Raw genomic sequence first — 21,191 nt, 5'->3', positions numbered from 1 at the left:
ATATCACACTACAGCATATTTTATTGTTGGAGACACAATCCAGAGCCATATATTTGTCTGAGAAAAGCTGCACCTGCTTGCATTAGAATCTGCCACATTGCTGCACCTGCTGTACAATAAACTAAGCATGTCTGTCTACCAGCACTGTTCATCCACACGCAATGCCTGCTAATCCACACATATAACATGATAAAAGAATTGTCACACATGATGTATACTGTGAGTGCCCATCTCATAGACACTGGTAATTGCACAGTGGGTGCCCATCTCATAGACATTGGTAATGACAGAGTGTGTGCCCATCCCATAGACACTGGTAATGGCACAATGGGTGCCCATCTCATAGACATTGGTAATGACAGAGTGTGTGCCCATCCTATAGACACTGGTAATGGCAGAGCACAGTAGCCCAATGAGTGCTTATCTCATAGACATTGGTAATGACAGAGTGTGTGCCCATCCTATAGACACTGGTAATGGCAGAGCACAGTAACCCAATGAGTGCCCATCTCATAGACAGGTAATGACACAGTGTGTGCCCATCGCATAGACACTGGTAATAGCAGAGCACAGTAGCCCAGTGAGTACCAATCTCATAGTCAGGTAATGACACAGTGTGTGCCCATTTCATAAACACTAGTAATGACACAGCACAGCGTGTGCCCATCTCCTAGTAATGGCACAGCAGCAGAGTAGCCCAGTGTGTGCCAATCATACATAGCACTAGAAGTCAGAGTACAGGAGTCTGCCTGCCTCACCTGTGTGCCCGCCTGGCTCCTCTCCACAAGTGATGGGGTAATCTAGGGACTTGTAGAAAAGTGCAGCTTCTTATCACTGGACCAGCACAGCGATGCCTCTGCTGCTCTGATCTCGCAGTGGGTAAACTCTTTCTTATATATAGTCTGTGGTCCAGCACTCCTCCCCCCGTGTCTTCTGATACCACATTTCATCTATCTACCTCCTCCCAGCTCTTATTTTTCATCTCTCCCTCCTTTCCATGAATCCCCGTCTCTCCTCTCCTGCCCCCCTCTCTCCCTCCCTCCTCACTCTCGGTGTCTCCCCAGCCGGCTTCTTCAATCTCAGCAGCCAAGTCTGGAGTCCCGCCCCTGGGCCGTGACGTCACGTTCCTGAGCGCCACTTGTCTCAGGCAGGCAGCAGCAGGCTGGCGGCAGGTATGCTGGCATGCTGGGCGGATGGGCAGCGCTGCGGACAGGATCGCTGGAGAGTGCACGGAGCGGACGCTGCAGCTGCTGCGGAGGAATGAGAAGTCCCCGCAGCAGATGGGGAAACACAACTGAACTGAATGCTGATTATGGAGGAATGTCTGGAGCGCTATAGGGCATACCTCATCATAGCCAAACACACAATGAGGAACGCTGAGTTCGCTGTTATAGCTATAGCTTGCCCACAATTAAGGAATGAAAAAAACCCGAAATTGCACCGTTCAGCACGGGGGATTTGGCCATGTAACAGCGCGGAGGAATGACAGTGCATGCCGAGGTGTAATTAAAGTGGAACAGAACTCAGAACTACCTGCTCTACAAGATTCGCCACTGAAGGAAAATAGTTTATGGAAAACAAATCTTCATTACAATTCATGAAAATCCTAAAAAACCTGTAGTTTTACTTGGTTTCACTTTTGCAGAAGGCACTGAATGGGTTAAGCCTCAGTGCTTACTGTAGTAAGAGAGTTGCCTAAGCAGGACTCTTTTGCAGCCTATTCATAGCTGCTGATAAGAACTAATTAGACAGGCTGATCTGCTTAAAGGAGTTATCAGGCAATATTATGTCCCTCGACCTACTTACCTGGGGCTTCCTCCAGCCCCTTGCAGCTGACATGTTCCACGCCGCAGCTACGCTATCAGCCGTTGGCCCGGGGTCCTCACATGGTGCAGAGGCCGACCTTGAGGTCATCCTTACCGCGTCTGCGTGAAGCGCCGCTGTCAATCAAGCCCACGTTGTTCGCGGTATATTGTGTAGGCGTAGAACTACTGCGCCTGTGCGGTACGCCACAGACAACGTGGACTTGATTGACAGCGGCGCTCGCGCAGTAAAGCAGGTCGGCCTCTGCACATGCTGTGGACCCCAGGCTGGCAGCTGCGATCGGAGATGGAACATGTCAGCTGCAGGGGCCTGGAGGAAGCCCAAGGTAAGTAGATCGGGGGGACATAATATTGCCTGATGACTCCTTTAAACAAACAGCACTGAAAAGTGAATTTCTTCAGTACTTTTATGTGGATTGAGACTTTTCATTGTATACTGTGCAAGAGTTTGGGTCTGCTTCAGAACATTTACAACTACAATATAAACTTCTGCCTCTTCACCCAAATATCCGTGACATCACTGAGCCTTCTTCCCCCTCTGTGTGGCGTTACATGTGTTGTGCAAGCATTACAAAACCTACACGTGAGTGGCCAGCCCCACACAGACAATTCGTACTAAATCAACAAGGCACTTATGTCTCATTGCAACATTGTAAGCAAATTGAGCCATGAGCACATTTCAAAGGGTACTGTTAAAGAAATTCCACAGTGTATCAAAGTTTCAGGAATACTTCTACATTGCTATTGTGTGTTTTTGTCAGCTGTGTCACGGGCATTAGTCAAATGTCAATGATGCTGCCCCTAATACTCTGCAGATGTGAATTCCTGACAGCACTGTTAGCATACATCATTTGAAGTTGTTTACATGTACTGTATTAGGAAAGGGTAATGTAAGCATCGGAGTGTATTATGGAGCCCGTGTTCCACTGCCAGCAGAAACTTCAATCTGTGAAGTGTACATCATTCCATCATCCAGCAGTCCTGGAATTACGAGTGCACTGCTTCCTTACTGAGGGATCTTTCCGAGATTGGGCCATTCCAGCTTGAGGTTTATGAATTCCTGCTACACATAGATATCTGATGTCCTTGCTAGTGCCCATGTGCTATAAGCAGGGCAAATAATTGAGCAGCTACAGGTGCAGACATTCAGGTGCCCTAGACTCCGCCCAACATGCAAAGGGATAAGTCCATGTTTGTGTTAAACATGGACTTATCCCCTGAACTGCACAAGTGTGCTGACTGCCTCTTTCCTGTCCGTCACCTCTCCACGCCCCCTTCCCCTGCCCATCATGCCCATGTTCATGTCACTTCCTCGGAGGATGGAGAACCGAATGGCCAGTCCCATCCAACCCACTGATCCAGCTCTCTATTTCCTAGGGGCAGTAACATCTGCCTGGCTGTGAGATGGTGAGTGTGGGAGTGCCAACCTGTGACAGCCACCTCTCAGCACACTGGCACCTCTAGGCTCATGCCTAGTGCCAAGTTCAGCCCTGACTATAAGCACTTGCACTGGTGCAGTACAGCTCCATGCATTCAGAATTCCTATCACAATTTGGGTTGGCTGTGTCAGTCAGATGAATGGAGCTGCAGCCTAGGTGGGGACGGTTAGGTGTGGGTAGGAGAAAGCTTAACTTTAGAGGGTGTTAAAGTCATGTGTCAGAATGGAGGGACATTAAGGGGAAAGGTTATGCCTTGGTGTCAGGAAGGCAGTAACTTTCCATGGAAAGTTAAGGCTAGGCACCAGATATAGGTTAACATTAAAGTGAACCTCCAGACTAAAAATCTACTCAGCAGCACTGAAAAGGCTTGGTGTTTCTTTAACAGTTTCACAGCATCAGAACTTCTTCCTCTTACCCAAGCCTCATTTTTAGCTGCACAGAAGAAATCTGCCCGGGCATTTTTCCTCTGATGCTGTGCAAAGCATGATGAGATTTCTAATGATGTTGTTCTCCTTCTGCTATTTTGGTGCAAATGTGTTTTGTTTAATCTTGAATTTAAGATTTGAAGCCTAACGCGCGCAGCTAGGAAGGGATATCAGGACACAGGACAGTTGGAACTGTGTCTCATGCTACCTGTCACCTCCTTTCAACCAAAAAGATGGCTGCCCCATGAAAAAGATGGCTGCCCCATGAAATCACAAACATTTGCCCTTTCTTTTAAAACAGAGTGGGTAAGAGATTATATTACCTATCTATTTTATTTAACATAACTAATGTAAGTTAATGTCAGTATGTTTGTTTAGGCTGAAGTTCCCCTTTAAGCAGGGCGGTTAGACATTTGGAAGGAGTGAATGTTAAAGCCGATCCGAGATGAAAAACTAACTATAACAAGTAACTTGTCTATATATCTTATCTAAAGTTTAGATAGTTTACACAGCAAATATAGCTGCAAACAGCTTCAATAGAATATGATTATTTTTTCCTTTGATACAATAACAGCAGCCATGTTGTTTGTAAACTCAGCCTGTGAAAAAACCTAATCCCCCCTCCTCTTCCTCCTCCCCTCACCAATGGAGGCACTGACAGGTATAAGCTACAATCAATAAAAAAAAGTTGGTCTTTCAGCCTGCCACACAGTAGACTGGAGCTGCACTATGTCTGCCTTCACCTGGAATTCTGTAGCACAGTAAGTGCCAGTCTGCCACAGTCTCCTTGTGACATGGTGCAGGCACACAAAGAGCAAAATCCCCATATAGTGTATTAAGAAATAACTGCATCCCACACTTGAAGATAGGCAAGATTCCTAAGATAATGTTGCTCCATGCAGGTAAAATCACTGACACCCAAATACTGGTACCTGTACTTGGGCATCCTCAAAGCAGTGGGACAAATATCATTGCCCTCAAATTCATTTAAAAGATCCAAGTGGTAGAACCACTTTCCCAGCATAGGTTGTTATACCTAAAGGAACAGATAATCTTATATTTCTGGAAGGGCCACAAAGGCACAGCCTTGGGCGGCTGCAGACCAAGGAGGCACCTGAACATGAAAGAGGGGTTGCTACATATGAAAGAGGAGGCTGAAAATAAGGAGCAACACATGAAAAGGGAAACTGATGCCCAAGGAATTCATTCATGAAAGAGAGGGGCTACAGTACATGGACGATATACATGGAAGTGGGGGCTGCACATGAAATGGGAGGGGCTGCAGTACATGGATGATACACATGGAAGAGGGGCTGCACATGGACATGGATGATACACATGGAAGAGGTTCTGCACATGGAATGGGAGGGGCTGCAGTACATGGATGATACACATGGAAGAGGGGGCGGTACATGGAATGGGAGGGGCATTGCTGCACATGAAAGGGGAGCCACAGCATACTTGGCCTAGGGGCACACAAAGTATAAATCCAGCCTTGATCATGCTACTACACCTATTCCAATGGTATTAGGTCAGCAGCTCAAACCTTCATCAGTTACAGAGTACCCAGCAAGCTCATGGGGAACCAGAACTCCCAGGAGTGTGTAAGGCCTTATTCACACTAAGGGCTTGATACTCAAAAGTGTGATAACTGCTATCACAACAGTTATCACGCGATGTGCCCCTCGCAAAGGTTTACACGCAAACAGCGTGACTTCACGTGATAAGCAGCTGTTTGCGCGCACATCACGTGATAACTTGTGATAGCAGTTACCACGCTTTTGAGAATCAAGCCCTAAGTGTGCTTCTGCCAGCACATCAATGTTACAGATTGATACGCGTTGCTGAAAAGCGGACAGAAGCGCACTAGTGTGAATGAGGCCTAAGGGGCTAAAAGACACCGAAAAGTCCTCTTACAGTATTCATCAGTATCACGTTTATTATTTCTATCTCCTGCTCTGGAATCGGGACCCCATTATTGTGAGACCGCAAAATGTGACGTAGGCTGCACCACCTCCTTGAGATTTAACCACATATTTATCAGTCCCATTGTAATCGATCTCCTGGTGGTATATGCCATTTTAAGAGGTTGCACAAAGTGTGTTTATACCAGGCACCTGTTGATTCAGTGGGGCCGATACAAGATCAGCAATGCACTATTACTGATATCCTACCATTGGTTTCTGTCATCCCTAAGGCCCCTTTTACGCTTATTCAATTGCTCTCAGTTATAACTGAAAGAAAACTGATTTTCAAAGTAATGCCCATGTTTTCCTATGGCACCTTTCACAACGCGATTTAACTGAAATCTTCCCAATGCACTGCTATGGAAAAAACGCATACCAACTGATTAAGTGTAAACAGGGCCTAAGAGTACCTCCCCTACTTACACCTCACACTTACTCCTCCTACCTAGTCCTAACATTAACTATCCCTACCTATGCCTTACATTAAAGTACACATGAAGTGAGAGGGATATGGAGGCTGCCATATTTATTTCCTTTTAAACAAAACCAGATGCCTGGCAGTCCTGCTGATCTCTTTGGATGCAGTAGTGTCTGAATCACACACGTGTAACAAGCATGCAGCTAAACCAGTCAGACATCAGTCAGAAATATCTGATCTGCATGCTTGTTCAAGGTCTATGGCAAAATGTATGAGAGAGAGGCTCAGCAGGACAGCCAGGCAATCTGCATTGTTTAAAAGGAGGAAATAAATATGACAGCCTCCATATCCCTCTCAGTTCAGGTGTACTTTAACCCCTAACATTAACCTCCACCTAACATTAACTACCAATATTCAGAGCTTGACTATTGAAAGCTGAACTCTGAACCGATATCTAGAGCTCAGCTAATCATAACTGAGCCACGTAGCCACTATGCTGTCAAAACTTACATTGCGGCCTATGGCTGCACAGATGTAGCCACGGGCTGTGTGCCCAAATCACCTGATCCGGCTGCACCACTTTCCCTAAATACAACCAGCAGCAACAGAAAATGAAACAGCCCATAAAGCTGCTCCTGCAGGTGACTCAGTCTCACACCTGACTGTAGGCCCATGAGCCAGGTCTGATTTGTCTGACGCGTTGTATTTATACACTTTATCCTTCTGATAAATATTGGAATTTGCCTATTATTCTGTTGTTGGTTTAGTTGGGTTTTAAATCTAACTGCTGGCGTCCCTGAGGGATCCGAATGATTCAGCCTATCAGTAACCAACGGGAAGTGGAATATCAGCTTTGGGTGGACAGTTCATTTGAATGTGCTGATGTAAAATAGAACAGGACATCCTCTCAATAGGAAGGGCTTACATTCCTTCAAGCACTGTGCAGACGCCTCTCACTAGCTGAATGCACTCTATTGACTTTGCTCATTTGTGGGCCTAGTGAAGCTGACTGTGATCAGCTTTCCTGCCCATTTGAGCCAGGGTATTAATTGCACCATATCTTTACCAGCCCTTTGTAAGGAAGGACTCTTAACCACTTGAGGACCACAGTGGTAAACCCCCCTAAAGACCGGCTGTTTTTTTCATATTTAGCCACTGCAGCTTTAAGGCCAAGTTGCAGGGCCGCACAACACAGCACGCGAGTGATTCCCCCCTTTTCTTCCCACTCTGTTGGTGGGGTGTGATCGCCCCCCCCCCCCCCCCCCACTTGCTTGCTGTTTTTTTTTACAAATATTTATTGTAATTGTGTTTATTAAATAAATATATTTTTTCCCCACTATCCCGCCTACCCCCCCGCCCCCCCCCCCCCCGACAGCCATTTAGGGCGATCGGCTGTCATAGGCTTCTGCCTAGGAGAGCCGACCGCTCTCTTGTCCCCCAGGGGGACAGCCGTGTCACATGGCTGTCCCCAGTACAGCGATGCTGCTGATCGCAGCGCTGTACTGTGTAAATAGACAGTGATCACACCGTCTAATAGTCTCCCGAGCGGCGATAGCCGCTAGGAGACTAAAGACGGGACGGAGCTCCACCCCCCAAGAAGGAGATGCGCATGCACCCTGCATGCGATCTCCTTCAGTAGCCGGCTCCAGGACCTGACGCCAATTGGCATTAGGCGGTCCTGGGGCTGCCGCTGCGGCCACGCCCATTGGCGTGGATCGGACCTAGAGTAGTTAAAGTGAATCCGAGATAAACTTTTACTCATTGCATAATGGTGTTCCTTTCATATAGTTCATAGGGCGGGCATTCCTCAAGTCAAATACTTTTTTTGTTTTGTTTTAATACTCGAATTTCCAATAAACTAAGCAAGCCTCGCCCACATCTCCTTTTGTGCCTTGGCACTGTAGCAAGGGCTTACGGGAGCTCAGTCTGGGCAGGAGGAGGTTAATAGCCATTGATTTCAGAGGAGAGGAGGATAGGGGACTGAATTTACACACAGGCAAGCTGATAGCATCTCCAACCCTCAGCCTCTGACAATGTGACAAACGGAACATGGCTGCCCTCGTATCACAGAAATAAATAATCATAAACTTTTGAAGCTGTTTGCAGCTAGATATGCTGTGTAAACTATCTAAACTTTAGATAAGACATATAGGCAAGTTACTTGTTATAGTTAGTTTTTCACATCTGTACCTTCCGTCTTGCACATATGTAGCGGGCTCACTACCTTTAATTCAGCCGTGCAATATTGACGTACGCGGGTGGGCGGGCCAGATAGTGAGCCCGCTACATATGTGCCCCAGCTAGGGTAGCACTGTGTATTTATAAGAAAGCGCCGCACGCATCCTTAAATAATGGAGTACGGTATAGCTTTATAACGCGCCGTCACATTAAAGTTGCGACTGTTTACAATCTGGGCCATAGATTTTCATTATCCCAGATTCAACCAATGACGTTAACGCAGAACATTGGTTTCCGCCCACCATCCCAAAGCTTGGCGTCCCAGAAGCCATGGCAACCAGCTCAGCTATAAGAGGAATGACGTGACCGGAAGGGGCGGAGCTCACACTCCGTCTTAATCCTGGAACTTCACGACTCCCATTCACAGTGGTCTGCAGCGTGACCAAGCGTCAGGAGACGCGAAACGGCCGTCGCTTTGCCACCTCTTACCCACCACCCACCTCCACCATGAGGACCCACATATTTAAGGACATGTAAGTTCTTGTATGCACGATTAATACGCTATAAGCTATGCAATGGTTGAACACTGATATACGGAATTGTCACTTATACGGAAATAAACCCAAGACGGAAGGTGCACGCCTCTTTGCCTCTTTGTACAGATGTGATTGGACCTTTCCTTCAGATATTTATGCGGAGCACACGTCTTGTGACAGGCAGATGAACTGCATATAGTGGTCCTCATAGGAAGTTGCCTGTGTTATTCATGCTGAGATCTGTCATCTTTTGAGTGGGATGTGCCACACAACTGCTATCTTTTTTTCGAGTGATTTCATATAGTTAGTTTTTCATCTCGGATCCGCTTTAAGAAGCCAAAGGTGGGATACAGGTAAATGTAATTGTTATGCTGGGAATACACAGCTTGATTGTGAGCCATCAAGATGGCTTGATAGATAATTTCCGACATTTACGATCTCCCGTCGATCGTTTCCCCGCTCAATTCCGGATTGAAGTGAATGGAAAAAGATAAGAAAAATGAGTGGAAGATAAGAGAATTGACTGTGGAATGGAGCAGCGAAACGATCGAGCGGGAGAATCGGGCGGCAAAATCGAGCCGTGTGTGCCCAGCTTAACACCTATCCCCACTTTGGTTATTAGGAGATGCTGATTTGATATCTGCAGCCATGCTTCCATGTCAGAGGGTACCTGCCCTATATGCTATTACTAGAAGCCCATCCTATAGAAGCCTGTGGCTGAATACTAGTATACAACCCACCTTCTAACAAGGACAAAACAATACAAATAACATTTATATTGTGCTTTTCTCCTGGCAGACGCAAAGCACTTGAGTTGCAGCCACTAAGGCGCGCTCTATAGGCAGTAGCAGTGTTAGGGAGTCTTTCCCAAGGTCTCCTTACTGATTAGGTGCTGGCTTGCTGAACAGGAGGAGCCTAGGTCTCCTATGTCAGAAGAATAGCGCTTAACCAGTACACTATCCAGCCAGTATAGTTCATAAAAAGCTTTTTCATAAGCACCCCCAGTGCTAATAGATTAAGTGTGCATTACAGTGTTACGTTTTGTACTTCCTTAAGTCTTTCTTCAGTGATAGCAATCCTAACAGCAACCTGCCTGTGTTCCCTTTTTCTGTTCTCGTTATTAGCCCAGAGCGATAAATTACAATTTGGGCCAGTTCACAAGCTACAAGTGATCCTATTAGACCCCTCTCTGATGGGAATCTGAATCTATGCCTTCCATATTCTGCCGTAGATATTCAATAGATTTCAGGCAATCTATGGAAATATCAAGCAGGCGGGCATTGGTCGCTGCCAGATAAGCTTACATATAAGGGAATCAATGGGAAAAATTGATAAGTGTATAAGCATCTTAATGGGTACGTTTTCTACACCTCTGCATTTGGGAGCCAGCTGAGGACAACAGAATATGTATGATTACAGATACTTTACCATCCGCTTGCAATGGAGCTTTCTTCAGGGTTTCGCTATATCCGATATGTCCTTATCACTTGGCTATTCCCCTCTGCTTCCTAAAACTAGCCGTACACTTTACAATTTTTTTTGCCAAATTAGACATTCTTTTTGGCCAATTAAGCAATCTGCAGTACAGTTCTAGGTAATGTTCAGCAGCGCCATTGTATAGTGTATGGCCAGCTATTTATCTCTGTTAAGGTTTCTTTTAAAGATGCAAGATGTAATTCACGCCCTTACATACAATGTGCTGGTACCCAGGACTGTGGAGTCGGTACAAAAATCAACTGACTCCTCGGTTTATGAAACCACAGATTCTGACTCCAGAGGCCATATGCAATTCACTTTTTCTGCTGAGTTTTCTCCTAGGTGATATTTTTACAACTTGTCAATAAAATGCCTTTTAAATCATCAGCAAGCAAGAAAATACTCAAAATAATTTTGATAGGACCTTTTCACCAACTTTTTGGTACTTTTTAAATTGCAAAGTGCTTAAAAGTTATTCTAAATATAAGTTGAAAAATAATCTCCTAGGAGAAAACTCAGGAGAAAAAGTTAATTGCATATGGGCCCAAGTACACAAAATTACTCCCTAAAAACGACTCCTATTCTACAGCCATTGTATGGCTATGGAGTGGGTACAAAAACCATCTCCAACTCTGACTCCTCAGTTTATGAAACCACTGACTCCAACTCCGACTCCAAGTACCCAATAATTGCCGAAAAAGTTCCCCCCAAAAAACCTCCGACTCCACAGCTCTGCTGGGACCACTTTAAATGGACACCTGAAGTGAGAGGCATATGGAGGATGCCATCTTTATTTTCTTTTAACCAATACCAATTGCCTGGTGATCACTTTGGCTGTAGTAGTATCTGGATCACACACCTGAAACAAGCATCGGGCTAATCCAGTCATACTAGAGTAAGGGAAATCTGATCTGCATGCTTGTTCAGGGTATGTGGTTACAAGTATTAGAGGCAGAGAATCAGCAGGACAGCCAAGGCAACTTGTATTGTTTAATAGGAAATACATATGTCAGCCTCCATATCCCTCTCAGTTCAGGTGTCCTATAACTACAAAATACTTTTTCAACACTTAGCATCTGAAAAAGTACTAGAAAGTTGTTAAGACAACCAATATCAAGCCTGAAGCTGGGTACACACATCAGATAAGTCTTATGAAAATGAAAGATCACAGACCAATTTTACCCCCTTCCATGTAGTATGAGAGCCATACTCTACACAGTCTATTCTATGGAGCTGAACTCCCCATCAGATAAAAATCTTTTCAAAATGCTGCACACAAAGACCGCTGTACACATGCAACAGATCAGTATCTGCAAAAGATCAGTTCCTGCAACATATCCGTTCCTGCAAATTGCATTCATAGTCTACTATGATATCTGCAGATCCTCATACACACCTTGTTTAACAGACATTCATCTGCAGATCAGATCCACCAGGATGGATCTTCAGATCTGCAGATAATTGTCTGATCTGCAGATGAATGTCTGTTAAACAAGGTGTGTATGAGATCTGCAGATATCATAGACTATGAATACAATTTGCAGGAACGGATATTTTGCAGGAGCTGATCCTTTGCAGATACTGATCTGTTGCATATGTACAACAACTTTGCGTACAGCTCAATAGAATAGACTGTGTAGAGTATGGCTCTCATACTACATGGGAGGGGGTAAAATTGGTCTGTGATCTTTCATTTTCCAAATACTTTTTTTATCTGATGTGTGTACCCACCTTAAGTACATTTGGGCCAATTTAATTTGAGCCTTTGCTTTCTGTTAGCTGAAAAAGTAATTGATTGATAAGGACTATTCTGCATATTTGTTCTGGTTAGCAACTCAAAACCATTAAAATCAGCAAATCAGAACTAAAGCAAAGTGGGCAATGGCACCCTTTATATTCAGTTCACTTCAAGCCTACTTCAAGAAAAATGTTAAAGTCTTAATATGATACAGCTAACGGTACAATTTTTTTTCACCAGATGCGACTTTTCTACGCAGTTTTTACTACCAAAAGTAATTGGAAGGTAATTATTGATTGTTCCCATCAACAGGTCAATTAGGGCACTATCATTCTTTCAATTCAATCATAACATCCAACATTCGGATTGATTACATTTTCTGATCCCATCGACCATAGAATCATTTTACATTGATTTTCCTCACACGCTGCCCAGTTTTCTGTACAATTTGATTGTAAAAAATGCATCAGAAGATCACATCTGATGAGAAAATTGTACCGTTAATGGGCACCTTTACAGTGACCTGTATTCACTGGTTTATGTTATGTTAGTGGTAAATATTTGTAAGTCTTGCCTTTCCAGGCTGATTGATGTGCCGGGAAATGCCAGTCCTTCATCAACTGCCCCCACAGAAGACAAGTGCAGTGCAGTATGTTCACTAACCTACATATACAGACGTACCCATGCTATGGGACCATACATGAATGCAAAATCATTACATTAAACTTGTCACACATAACAACAGCAACAAAAAAACTTGTAAAGCTGTGCTCAGGTGGTACAAGCAAAAAGTTTTAGGAGTCTAAACATACCCTACTTTATGTATCTGGGAGCCCTAGGAAACCAAGTTTTCAGGCATTAGGAATAAGTATGTCAACTTCTAGCTTTAAAACTGAAGCTGTAGCAATCATCCACCATAGAGTGTGGAACTGTATAGGTTAGTGATACTCGCAACATTGCACTGAGAGATACATGAGGAGGAGGCCAAGTTTAAAGAGGAACTTTAACCAAGCTTTAGGCTGCTTTCACATTGGGACGTTACAGGCTGACGTTACAGCAGCCCAACTCACAGTAGTGAAAAATCAATGGGCTGTTCACAGTGCCCATGTTGCGTTACAGTGTAACGAAAGAGGGTGCACCATGCTGTGCGTTAAATACGCGGTTTTAGCCACATTAAACTGCTTGCACATGCGCAGTGATTAGCCACATGGCTAATTAATATGCACTGCACTGCTGACGTAACTGTTTTTTTCCTGGAGCGGCCGCTTTGTGTGCCGATTGGCTGGCGGGACCACGTGATGTGGAGTGTTACTATCACATGGTCTCCACAGTCATTTTAACAGCGCACCGAGAGCCGCATAACGTGGCTTTATATAGTGTCCACCTTTGCCACCAGCAAGCGTTGCGTTAGGGAACGTTATGCGACCTTAACGTCCCCTGCAACGCAACTTCTACGTCTGAAAGAGCCCTTAAACTTTATCCCAGTTAGTAGCTAATACCCCCTTTCCCACGAGAAATCTTTACCTTTTCTTGAATAGATCATCTGTATGGCTGATATTGTGGTGAAACCCCTCCCACAGTGTGATGTCATGGCCATGGTCCTGACGGTGTGCTGTCTGTGAACCTTGTTGCATTTTGAGCAATAACGTCTTTTTCCAGCTACCACGCAAGCAATATCTCCCTCTGTGCATAGAACTCTCAGTAAACCAACGTTCCGTACAGATCACCTGGCAGAACTAAAGATGTGACCACCACCAGTGATACATTTCAGAATGTAAAACAAGGAGAATGAAGATTTTACAATGGGCAAACACTGACTTAATAATCTATAAAAGAATGTTGTAAAAAATAAGCAATTTTATTGATTATGTTATCTTCACCACAGTTCCTCTTTAAGTTAAAGCAGAACCACATTCAAAATGTCCCCATACTCCAGCTGATTAGCTACATCATAAGATATTTTTAGGAACAAACTCCTGTTTAAAAAAGGTGACTGAAAGGATTACTAGACTTAAAGTAAACCAGAGCTGAGGGAATATGAAAAATCGATACCCAGAGCTTCCTCCAGCCCCATAAGCACATGAGTCCCTTGCCCTCCACATTCAGCCGAGATCATCCCCAGTAATAGGCTCAGTCGCGTCAGTCGTGGCCTTCTGCGCATGCACGGGAGGTCTGCACAGGAAGGCAAGGGACTCGCATGCGCTTATGGGGATGGAGGAAGCCCCGGGTAAGTGTTGATTTTTCATATTCACTCAGCTCTGGTACACTTTAAGAGGCCCATACTTCACTCAACTTGGCGGCCGATCGACCATCCAATTCAATAATTATCGAATTGGTTGAAGATCAGTGCCGTCAAGAGCATGCTTGACCGACGATGCAACCAATTTTGGGCCTATATTGGTTGCATGTATCGATGCTGGTAAATCTTGGGCTGTTGTGCTCGATCAGGTGCTTGGCCGTAACGGCGTATGATATTGGGACATGCAACAAACACAATGGAATCCCTGGCGCTATCTCCCCAGTGTAAATGTGCCCACATGTGTGCATTTATACTTTACCTGTCTGCTGTCGCCCGCAGCGGTGTCCATTCGTCTTCTGCTTCCTCCATTTGCACACACGATGCCGATGTATAGCACGTGGCGTGAGTGAGACATCACACGCGCCATCAGCTATACACACGGCAGTGTGTGAGGCGGAAATGGAGGAAATCGAAGCCATGTGGGCGACAGCGGACAAGTAAAGTATAAATGCACACTTACACTAGGGAGCAGAGACGGTGGATGCTGAATCCGATCGGGAACCGGCCTGCAGTATATGAGCAGCCAGCATATCTCTCTCTGATCAGATTCTATCAGAGAGAAATCTGTCTCTTTGTTGAATCTGCCGATCATCGCTAGATGTATGGGCACCTTTACTTTCCTTTTGCTATAGTGTCTGATCAGTCACTGTGCTGACTCAGTGAGATTTGCAGACTTCCAAGGCTGTTCGCTGATCACTATGTGCAGGTGATAAGGCAAAAGCAAACACAGCAGAGAGCTGTGTGCAAACATTACTGACTATACAGAAGAGTGTCAATTTGCCTCACTAAACATTGTTTTGAATAAACTGTATATAGCATAGCCATGCAGTGGCAGCTCCCAGCATTGCTGCACTATGGCCACGCAAATGCAGTACACCTATTCCATGATGCTCTTTCTATACCACCTATGACTTACTAGCAATTACCATCTCAGCACCACAACTACTGAGGAAAAACCACCTGCATACACTTTGTGGGGCCTATGTATAAAAGCGGAACAGGCTGTTCACCAGAAGAATCTGTTCTGAAATAACAGCATCTTTCCTATCACTGCCTTTATAATAGTAGTCATCAACTGGATAGATTGCACCTTTTTAGCGAGATCGCCATTTTTGTCATCATGCCGGTTGTCATCATTTATCAGCACTCGTGTGCCAATCAGCACATTAGAAAACTTGCAGCCAATCACCTCTTTATTAGGGTCCATGGTGAGAGATCATCACTTTCATAGTGGCAAATGCAATAGAAAATAGTGAAGTATAGTCACGTTTGCTTCCAATACCTGTTTACCACTATGCTGTTATCAGTTATAGCAATGCACAAGCTTCATTTCACCTGTTACGGTTATTAGGACAAACCTGTGGACCCTGGCATCGGTGGTTGGCTTGGGCTCTCCAAGGGTACAGAATCTAAGTGACCACTGGTCTTTACCAGGGTGGCCCATGAGGGATGATGGGCCATGACCCCAGGGGCCAACAGATTACTTTGCTGCAAGTTGCAAGCGACCCTTGGGACTACCCCACCAAAGATGAAGAGAACAAGCAAACCTACAATTGAGAGACGTGATGGAAGGATTGTCAAACAGGCCAAGATCAGGGCAGACAGCAGTCTAGGATAGTCGATAAACAAGCCAAGAGATTAGGGCAGGCAGCCAACACAGAGAGGCATAAGTCAGTAACAGGATCAAGAGAGCAAACAAGGTCAAAACTAGCCAGGTCATAATGGAAATCAAACAGAGTAGCAAACTTGGAGAGCTTCAAGGCCTACCAGAGCTGGTCACAACTATCAGAACTGGAAGCAAGGCAGAGAGGATTTACATATGCTCCTAATTCAGGGAACCCAAGTGAATGGGGTTCTGTTTGCTGTTTTAGGCAAATTACAGTACAGCAGTTCTCCATTTTTCAATGCCACATGGTCCAGTTACAAAACATGTTTCCATAATATAAAGCTCATGGCTTAAATGGCTCATGGCTTAAAAAGTGGGGAACACAAATTGCATCTCTTCTTAGATTGGAACCTTTGTTAATAAATAAGCCAGCATAGTATTGGCAGCCACAGAGCAATAAGTGGTTTTATCATTAGCTGACATCCAGGCACTAGTGATGGAGCAACACAACACTCTATCCCTAGTATCACTATGCTGTAGTATGAAGTCACTTGCTAAGCAACCAATTGCTGGTGAATAATAGGTCTGTGGGGGCAATGGCAATGTCACCAAGTATGTACTGGGAAGTGGACAAGTATGTTCTGTAACAAGAGAGAAAATAACATCCCCAGCTATTCTGATGGGAAATGAACAATCACATCCTCTTGTTTATTGCCTGCCTAAATTATACCTGTGGTCAGTAACTTATGAATTGTTATACTATGGTGGAAATACACAGACATAACAAGTCCTCCTAGCTCTAAACCAGCAATACCGCAAACAATGCAAAGTACATGGCTGACAAATTAGGAGATGGAGACCTCCAGGACGTACAGTTTATGTTAGATCTCGCTCGGAAAGGACATGAGAGTGTGAAAGCGTATCTGCGGTGTTGTATATTTGGATAGTTTGATTGTGCTGACATTGTGTGACGTGATCAAGCTCTGTATGGTTAGGTGCTGCATAGCATACCACTGAACGCACACACTGCATACAACTTGCTGAACTAGTGTGACCTATATAATGCGTATATCATGCCTGTACAGCAAACACTTTGTACAACTGAAAGCTAAACATGCAGAAATGAATGTTCCCATTCAAATCCTTGTTTGGCTAAAAAATAAATTTTAGATTCCATCCTTATTTGTTACTATGCACGAAATCTATCTTTGCATGGTCCTTCAAAGCCAAGTTTTGTGATTTATATTAATAATAATTATTGGTGCTTACCAGCGCACTGCGATTTTTTTTTTTATAAAGCGCTTTTCTAAGCACTTTTGCAGAGTGGTTCTGTTTTTTCACTTCCTGACGTCAGTCAGGAAGTGAACTCTTTAATCCGGAAATTAATAAATACAATGCATTTATTCATGAAAGCACTGGGGAAATCGCTATACAAAGCGTTTTTTTAAGCGCTTTGCGATTTCCTTATACCGTCCATTGAGGCAAATCGCCCCAAAAATGGTACAGGCAGCGCTTTAGTGAGCGGATCAAAATCTCACTGCTCAGATGAGAACACTCTCACAGGGAATCATTACACAAGCGCTTTTAGAGCCATTTTGAAAATCGCCGGCAATTAAAAAAGGCGAAAACGCCCTAGGTGTGAACGGGCCCATAGTCGGCATGTTTCCTAGTAAATGAGGAACAATATGTTGGGCTCCCCAGATCCTTCTTGAGCCCACCATAGCTGCCTAGGACTCTCTCCTTCTTCATGGCTATGCTCCAGTCATAGTACAAGCTTCTCTGTACTGGTTATGTGTGAGTTTGCTCCGCACAGGTTTAGTAGAGCAAAACTGCTTGTGCCCAGAGGGAAAAGCATTGCAGTGGTTTCATTCTACTGGGCATGCACAGACTGAACTCATGCATTCCCAGTATGGACACACAAGTTCATAGACAGGAGCACAGCCATGACAGCATGTTCAACGAGTTCTTGTTAAATATGTTGAGAGGGCCCCAGCACTGAATGGAGGGCTTGAATAGGATTCAGGAAGCCTAAACTATCCAGAGGCATAGAATGTACCTGTAGGGGAAAAAAATGCCCCTGGGGGTACTTACCTCAGGAAGGGGAAGCCTCTGGATCCTAAAGAGGCTTCCCTCTTCCTCCTAAGTAGAGGTGATCCAGCACTGGCACCCCCGCCCACAGGCACTGGAGTGGCTGCAGCACACGGCAATATTTTCATCTGCACTCCTGTTCAGGTGCAGTACCAGCTTCCTCTCTTCTCCTCAAGCCTGATTGGAAACAGCCGAGCCCAATTGGGTCCACTGTACTGCGTAGGCGTGAGTCTGGGGCTGCGCAGTAGAGTGGGCCTGATCGAGCTCAGCTATTTCCACCTGAGCCCAAGGGTAAGCTGGTAATGCGTCTGCGCTAGAGCACATTATTGCCATGTGCTGTTTGGGGGTGCCAGCACTGGAACAAGAAGGCACAGAGGACAGGGAAGCTTCATTAGGATCCAGAGGCTTCCCCCTCCCGAGGCAAGTACCCCCTTAGGGGCACTTTTTTCCTTACAGGTTCACTTTAAAGTAGTATTATACTCCCTAAACTAAAATTTCAGTAACTACTCTGTGCTTTATTTTAAAGGATACCAAATGCGAAAGCATCTGGTATAAACTGATGCTGCACTGGGTAGGGGGCATAATTAAACACCAAACCTCTCGTTCCCCTCCATCCCCCGCCATTCTTTTCCGATCTGTCCCATTGTGCTGGGCGACTTCGGTGACTCCAAACCAGTATATAGGGCTTGATTCACTAAACCGTGATAACACTCAAATATCACACCTTATCAAAGATATCACACCTTATCAAAGTTAACACGCCTTATCAGAGTAGCATAGCGAGCGCTACGAACCCGCAGGGGCTCAGGGCAGGAGGAGTGCCATCACCAATTAGCAGGCATAAGTTCGTAGAGCTTGCTACGCTACTCTGATAAGGCGTGTTAACCTTGATAAGGTGTGATATCTTTGATAAGGTGATATATTTTAGTTATCACTGTTTAGTGAATCAAGCCCATAGTGCGCTGTGCATGCGCAGTATGTCCTTTCTGCTCCCAGGTGGCCATGTAGTAAAATCACAGGACAGGAGCGCGTGAGTGCTGATTGGAGACGCGGGGGGAGTGAGCACGCTCCTGTCCTGTGACATCACTGCAGGTTTGGAGTAGCGGAAGTCACCCAGGACAATCTGCACTAGCTTGCTATCACTTTTCTTTACTTTTTATAAACTGATGGTTTATATTTTTGAATTATTTGTGTTAAGACTTTGCTTTACAAACAATGGGTGCAGACAGATTACTCATGGGTTTAAAAATAATGCACAGTATTGAGGTACATACACACAGTGGCATAGCTAAGGCGCTGTGGGCCCCGGTGCAAGTTTTACATTGGGCCCCCCAAGCACTCTTTACATAACAATTGATACGGTGCACCAAAACCTGACGAGGACAACCACAGTTTCAGAGGTGCAAGAAGGGGATGGGAAACAGCTTGTTAATAATTACTACTATTTAGAGCATCTATAGAAGTGATTATTACCAGCACAGGACCAATAGAGAGCTAATACTGTGTTTTGGGGAAGACCCCATGGGGCCCCTCTGGCCCAAGGGCCCCGATGCAGTCGCAACCTCTGCAACCCCTATTGCTACACCACTGCATACACACCTAACAACTGATGTCACCCATCAGGGATCGGGACCCAATACCTTTGGGCGACATCGCTGGGCCGGCCTGCACAGATGGGTTTCAGCTGTGTAGCTGACAAGGCGTTCTGTTGCTGTGTGTGTGTTTGACAATTGCAGGTGGATAGCTTGCTGAGCAGCCATGGCTTTTGTTGGAGGCCCTGTACACATGCATGACTATCGGCTGAGGTGGTTTTTTGAAAGTGCTAGTGCTTTAATACCCTATGGGCCCATTCTTACTTGGGCGATTTGTGTTAACCGCCGGTGATTAACGCAAATCGCCAAACGCAAACGTGTAGCCTGCTATAGAAGTGCTAAACACGATCGCGGGAAAATCGCTGCAGTGTCCAGTGATTTTTCCATGTGAAATCGCGGAAAAATCACTCCCGCAACTACCGCCGGCGTTTTGCACTTTCAAGTGTGAATGGGCCCTTAGTGGGTTCCAGGCCTGACACTATTTCTTTTAGTAGGAAGTAAAAACATTTGTTATTGGCCTATATGCACTTTACTCTTTTTATCTTGAGTTTTCTCCTAGGTGATATATTCACACCTTGTCATAAAATGCCCTTTTAAAGAGTCTCTGAAGTCAGTCTACAAGCATGTTATTACTGTAAAGCTCCTTACATAGTGCTAAACCGCCACTATCCCATTGCAAAATCAGGAATCTTCACCCCCTAAATCCCCTCTGTAAAACTCGGGGGATCGCTTCCCGAAGAGGCAGAGCTTAGCCCTGTAGCTCTGCCTCTCAGTGCGTCAATCCCCGCTGATCGCCGCCTCTCTCAATCTGCCTTCACAGAGAGGGGCGGGGAGAGGCGGAGATCCGTGCGGCGATTGACGCGCTGAGAGGCAGAGCTGCAGCTCATAGCTCTGCCTCCATGAACAGCAAAATACACGACCAAGGAAGTCGTGGATTTTGCAGGGGGGATTTGAGGGTTAAAGACCCCTCGTTTTGCCGTGGGATAGAGGCGGTTTAGCACTATGCAAGGTGCTTTACAGTAATAACATGCTTGTAGACTCACTTCAGAGTCTCCAGCAAGAAAATAATCAAAATATTTTGATAGTACTTTTTCACAAATTTTTGGGTAATTTTTAAATTATAAAATATGAAAATTATTCAGGAGAAAGAATTAATTTCATATGGGCCCTTGTCTATAAAATGCCTTTTAAATTACCAGCAAGCAAGCAAATACTCCAAATAATTTTGATAGTACTTTTTTGCCAACTTCTTGGTACTTTTTCGATTGCAAAGTACTGAAAATTTATTTTAAAGCGGAGATTAAAAAATATCTCCTAGGTAAAAACTTAGGACAAAAAGTTTAATTATATGGGCCCTTGTGTCTATTGTGTCAGTTTAATATACATTTCCAACCCCAGTGCCTGGTAATTGCTCCATTGGCAGGTATAAATGCTATGGGCACCTTATTAGCACATGTGGTCCAGCATTACTTCATTAAAGAGGACATTCATTTCATGTAGATACAAGTCACCTACTGGCTATCTCTAAAGTTACTTGTACTAGATGTCTGTCACTCGAAACTCCCAAAACAGGTTTGATCATTTCAGGTCCAAACCAGTACAGTTG

The 21,191-nt window shown here is 44.8% G+C and overlaps 2 protein-coding genes across 2 annotated transcripts in view; both read right to left on the bottom strand.

Moving 5' to 3' along the window:
- Positions 1-993, bottom strand: part of CEMIP (cell migration inducing hyaluronidase 1) — a 230,134-nt gene extending 229,141 nt beyond the window's left edge. Inside the window, exon 1 of the mRNA XM_068275228.1 lies at positions 759-993. The gene's annotated coding sequence lies outside the window, so the exon portion shown is untranslated. The remainder of the gene's footprint in view (positions 1-758) is intronic.
- Positions 1-21,191, bottom strand: part of LOC137563138 (inactive cell surface hyaluronidase CEMIP2-like) — a 167,249-nt gene that overhangs the window by 99,744 nt on the left and 46,314 nt on the right. The window lies entirely within an intron of this gene.

The sequence above is a fragment of the Hyperolius riggenbachi genome, chromosome 3 (genome assembly GCF_040937935.1).
Source record: "Hyperolius riggenbachi isolate aHypRig1 chromosome 3, aHypRig1.pri, whole genome shotgun sequence".
NCBI lineage: Eukaryota > Metazoa > Chordata > Amphibia > Anura > Hyperoliidae > Hyperolius > Hyperolius riggenbachi.
The sequence above is the reverse complement of the archived record's forward strand: the minus strand, read 5'-3'. Positions and strand labels throughout refer to the sequence as shown.